This window comes from Lactuca saligna, chromosome 6 (assembly GCF_052625555.1).
Source record: "Lactuca saligna cultivar CGN05327 chromosome 6, ASM5262555v1, whole genome shotgun sequence".
NCBI lineage: Eukaryota > Viridiplantae > Streptophyta > Magnoliopsida > Asterales > Asteraceae > Lactuca > Lactuca saligna.
Genome location: NC_136422.1, coordinates 179,794,467 through 179,800,390, shown reverse-complemented (window position 1 = coordinate 179,800,390; position 5,924 = coordinate 179,794,467). Strand labels below are relative to the sequence as shown.

Genomic DNA, 5,924 nt, shown 5'->3' with positions numbered 1-5,924 from the left:
TCAAAAAAAAAATTTAACCACATATATAAAACCTACTTCTAATCACAAAGACGATAAAAAATTTGATGAAAAGCAGACAAACCTGGTTGTTCTTCGGGTGCTCCATTGAGAGAAAAAAGTAGCCAAACCAAATAAAACAATAAGCAAAATTGCCTAATCTGAAAAAAAAATCATTATATACTTTGGGTTAATGAGCCACGAAAAAGTAAACGGGTCCGTGAAACAGTAGCCAATTTGCACAAAACAGTAGTTTTCGGCCTAACACAGTAGTCAACGGCATTGACCGTAGTCAGCCATAAGTTGACTACGGTTTTGTGGGCTATTTTTGGCTAAGTGGTATTTTTTATCTATTTTTTATAGGTAATTAAAAAAAAGGCTAGATTTGCATTTTTCCCAGTATTTATTCTCTACTAAGTAATTACTTAAAAAATGCCCTAAATTTTAGCATTTTATGTTTTCCTTTTCTATTATTGTTTCACTTTTTATTGTATCTATTAATTTTAGCATTACATGTCTGCATGAAACATTATTAACTAACAGCCAATATCAATTTTTTTCATCACATCCAGTTAAAAACACATCAAATTACTACGACATCACAAATGAGAAAACTAGACAAGTATCCATTTATTTAGGTGAAAAAAAAGTTGAAAACACCAGCATCAAAACATTTCCATTTTTAGCGCACACTAATGAAATTGAAAACCATGGTTATTCGAGAAGAACTAGTAAGCTTCAGGATGTGTAATTGCATAGGCCTCTATTGCCTTAAAGGTGTTCTTGAATGCTTCTTTGAGATAGTTAAGAATACCATCAGGTAGTTGGGCATCAGGTTTGCAATTAAACTCAGTTGTGTGTTTGTACACAGATCCGCCATCAGTAGAAGGTATGAATTTAACATGATGGGAACCATTTGTGAGAAATCTATTGATATGTTTTATACGATCCTAATGTTGGATATAATCTTGATGCTGGAAGATTGAGTTGAATAAAAAAGGAATGGGTGATATCTTTGACCGATATGTGGGAATTATGGAGATTATTCAGTCTTGTATAACCACATTTCAAGTAGGATATGTACCTATTTTATAGGTACAATAGTTTATAAATAGGTTAGGTTGTTATTTGTTTTAGTGTGTAATTTTCCATTTGAAATGAATATAGTAGAGAGAAAACCCAATAACTTGTCCATATTTCTTGGTTGTTGTCATGTAAATCATATGAGAATGATAGTTGCAGGTGGGTTAAAGGAAGGGCTGATTACCAACATTTGGTATCAGAGCACACAGGTCCACACCTGGTTTCTAGCAAGAAGGAGAAGGTTGATTGCAACCTCATGTAACCAGGCTCGATCAGAAGAAAGAAAGAAAGAAGACAGAAAGAAGAAAGAAGAAAGAAGAAAAACAGGAAAAAGAAAGAAGAAAGAAGGACAGACAGAAAGAAAGACATTGTTTACCTTAGAAAGAAAGCCTGCTTACCAATTCTATGATAGAAAGGTCAAGAGGAAGATAAGAAGCAAGATTGATCGTGGTTTTTGATCAGAGAAAGACGTACCAGCAGAAACTTGTTCTATTTTAGCAAGAATCAGTAAGCATGCATGAAGAAATAAAAAAAGAAAGAAATAGCAAGAAAAGAAAGAAGTTGCAAGAAAAGAAAAGCAAATAGTAAGGTTCTTATGTTTTGGTGATCACAAGAAAAACAAGAATATAGAAAGTTTGGCTAGAGCAAGATATAAGAACTTTGTGTTCTTAAAGCAAGCAGCAAGTGATTAAGACGCAGGAAAGGGTCGGTTTCAAGAAAGAAAAGCAAGTTAGCAAGCAAGAGGTTTGTAGCAAGTAGCAAACCAGAAGTCTGTAGCAAGTAGCAGCATAATCACAGCAAGTAACAGTCAACAAACATAAGAAAGAAAGCAAAAAAGCAAGCAGCAAGATGAAGCATTGATCACATGTTGGCAAAGAAAAACGCATGAGACCGCAAGAAGTTAGCAAGATTATAGCAAGAGAAGCATGGTCAAGAGAATTAAGATTAGGGGGTGATTGTTGGATATAATCTTGATGCTGGAAGATTGAGTTGAATAAAAAAGGAATGGATGATATCCTTGACCGATATGCATGGGAATTATGGAGATTATTCAGTCTTATATACCCACGTTTCTGGTAGGATATGTACCTATTTTATAGGTAATATAGTTTATAAATAGGTTAGGTTGTTATTTGTTTTAGTGTGTAATTAGTTTTCCTTTTGAAAGTAATATAGTAGAGAGAAAACCCAATAACTTGTCCATATTTTCTGGTTGTTGTGTAAATCATATGAGAGTCGATAGTTGCAGGTGGGTTAAAGGAAGGGCTGATTACCAACACCTAAGAATACATGAATCGTATTAAATACAAAATGTTCTTTATCTATGTACATAATCCTTAATGATCTTAATGCTTCCAACACCGCCATCACCTAAGATAATATTGACAATTTTTAAGTTTGAGGGTTTACCTTAGGTGGAAGGGTGTCAAAGTCTCCATAGACCTTGAAATGTTTAGCAGCGGGAAGAGTAGAAGTGACCTCAAGTTCGGATGTGATAACAACCATTAATTGTCAACGAATTTGTAAGATAGGATAATTAAGTAATTAAAGAATTGATGCTTTGTTGAATGAACGTGTTGTTATTTATAAGGCTAAAAGGTTGAAAAAAGAAATGAGATATAAATTCAATTGAAAATATAAAAAGATGTCGTTTGCCATAAAAAAACTTAAATATATATATCCATGGATCTCATTGATATATGTGGAAATATTTTAATTTTCAAAGTTGTTCTTTTTAAAAATAGGGATTTTATAATATGGCTAAAAGGTTGAAAAAAGAAATGAGATATAAATTCAATTGAAAATATAAAAAGATGTCGTTTGCCATAAAAAAAAAACTTATATATATATATATATATATATATATATATATATATATATATATATATATATATATATATATATATATATATGTATGTATATATATATATCCATGGATCTCATTGATATATGTGGAAATATTTTAATTTTCAAAGTTGTTCTTTTTAAAAATAGGGATTTTATAATATGTACCTAAGGACACATATAAGAAGCATTAATTAATGATAAGTATATTATCATAATTAAATGTAAAATACATTAATTATAAGGAATATTACCATAATTAAATATGAAATGCATTATTAATTTCCATAATAAATGTATTTTGAATTTAATTATACTAATATTTTTCATAATTATTACTTCTTATATGTCCCTTAGAGCACATATTAAAAAATCCATTAAAAATAAATAAGTATAAATACTTTTAAAAATAAATAATAATAAATTAGATGGTGTGGAAATTATGATTATAGTTATTATACATACTGTGAAAACACATTGCAACTTATAAAAACACATTGCAACTTTTGAACAGAAAAGTGCATCGACTTCGGCTAAAACCTTTAATCTTATCGGCTTCCTACTCCACGGCCTTCGTATATCAATAGTTTTGCTCCACTGCCTCTGCACATAATGTACTTCTCCTTTCGATTTCTGCCTTTTAAATAAGATTAGTTGACTACTTTGAATTCCAGAGGAAGGTTTCGTTTTCGCCTCTCACTCCTGACTGCTTGAAGTTTGTTTTGTGATGTGTGTTTGAATGATTAGATTTATTTTTTTCTCCAATTTCAGTAATCGGGTGGTGCGAATGTCTTATCTCTTATTCTACGAATGCCTTATCTCTTATTCTTTCTGGTCAATCGTTTTGATTTTCACGTTGGTTCCATAAATTGAATAGTGGTTATAATCGTTTATTTTGTTGCTCGAAAATCGGTCAGCATACCTGTCGCACGTTTTCTCTGTCTTTTACATTGATGGTCAGGCCGTGTTTCCCAATGGTTGTTTTAAAGGTGTAACAAACCAAAAATTAAAAAATAGATTTCACAATTTCAGAATATAATAACCAATAAACCTTTGCTTACACATAAATGTTGAGTATCATTTGATTGATTGAAAACAATACGTTGTCAGAGTTAAATTTATAAAATCAGGAAAAGAGCATCTTCGCTACGTGAGTATAATCCCGCAGAGCTCTTCTTGCAAACGATCTGCAAAATGTTTAAATCATAACCATTAGCATAAAATTTAATGAGTTCCTCAGTATACCATATATTCCACCATACATAAAATTCATCCATAAAAAAATCTCGACTTTAGCGTTGAGCAAACAAAACTGCTATCCACATAAACCCGTCATATACAATGGTCCAACTCAACTTCTAACGACCCAAATTTACTTATGTCAGTGTTGTTAGCTTTCGTTAGACAAATGTTTATTTATATAGGATTATTCCAGTTTTAAGATTATATAATGAAATAAATTAAATAAAAATGATGTTATTTAATATCTGAATGAATTATACAATAATTTAGAGGAAATAATCCAAATTAAATGCCTTTGTGGGAAAATAAAGCAAATATAATTCATTAAAAAGTCTATGAATGATGTAGAGGGGTTGAAACGTTAATAAAACAAATTTAAATTGTTATGTATCTAAGGTTGGGGTAGGGAGTGCAAAATTGTAATCGGAGGGATTTGTTTGCCAAGTCGTCCAAACACACCCCCCCACCCCCCACCCCCCCTCTCCCCCATGAACTTGTACCAACAAGATTTCTTCAATGCAACGGTTTCTTCTCTTGGGCCTATTATGAGTGTACTGGAGTCGAATCAATCAACTGCAACTGTTGTGTGTCAAGCAAGGGGAAAAGAAAAATAAACCCTGATCGATTGTGGTGAGAAGGAAGAAAAACGACAAACAAAGAGAGAGGGAGGGTGTGCGGGAGCTCCCGACGCAAGGTAGACAGAGAGGGTATTGACGGGATATTCTTGAAATTGAACTTTTAAATCAGTCATTCCAATTCGTAAGTCTCAATTCTTCATCCTACTATCAACTTGGATTGATGGCATCCGACTCAGTTGGTAACTATTCATAAGTACGTTCCCTTTTAATTGTATATATAAGGAATGATATGTTGTAGATGGTGAAACAAATATTATAGTTTGACAGTTAAACCAAAAAAATAGTATTGTAGTAATATAAATAAATATTATTGTAATAGTATCATATGTTCAAGATGATAAAACATACTATTATCCTTTATTGTAAAGGTTGGCCTTAAAATTTTATTGTTCGCAAGTTAAAGGATAATTAGAAATTTGTTTGTAAAATATGCACCGGCAATACCAAGGGATGTAAATGGTGTTGTTAACTATAAATAGAATTTGGTAGGAAATTTGTTGGAGAAAAGATGTGTCGATTATTTGTTAATAAACAGATTTGTTGTAAATATTCCGGTTGGTAGTTGCTCAGAAATTGTCACAAAGAGCCATCTATTATTTGTCACTAACACGATCCAACACAAAATCTTTGAGTTGCTAATTAGTCCCAAACAAACCAAGAGAAATGATCATTTGAACCCACCCTTTAAGACAAGAATTGTTCGGTCAGCATCGGTCCTTAGTGGGCATACAGCAATGGACGCCCCTAACGAGCCAACTATAGACAATATTTATGATGTCGAAATTAGACTAATGATTTATAAAATGTTTATTTACGAATAAATTATTGTAGGACGAAGTTCGTGAAACACTGAATAGAGAATCTAATATGAATCAATACTTACACGTCTAGTAATTGTAATGAGCTTTTCCAGTACAATATTTATTCTCTACCAAGTTATTACTTAAAAAAATGCCCTAAATTTTTGCATTTTATGTTATCGTTTTTTATTCAGGTTTCACTTCTTGTGTCTATTAATGTTACAGGTCTGCGTGAAACTTTATTAACTAACAGCCAATATCTAATTTTTATGATCACATCCAGTTAAAAAACACATCAAATTGACGATGACATCACGAA

General features: G+C 31.7%; 1 pseudogene; it reads right to left on the bottom strand.

Moving 5' to 3' along the window:
* Nucleotides 1–691: 691 nt before the first annotated feature.
* On the bottom strand, nucleotides 692–2,586 carry LOC145003156 (root allergen protein pseudogene; annotated as a pseudogene).
* Nucleotides 2,587–5,924: the final 3,338 nt, after the last annotated feature.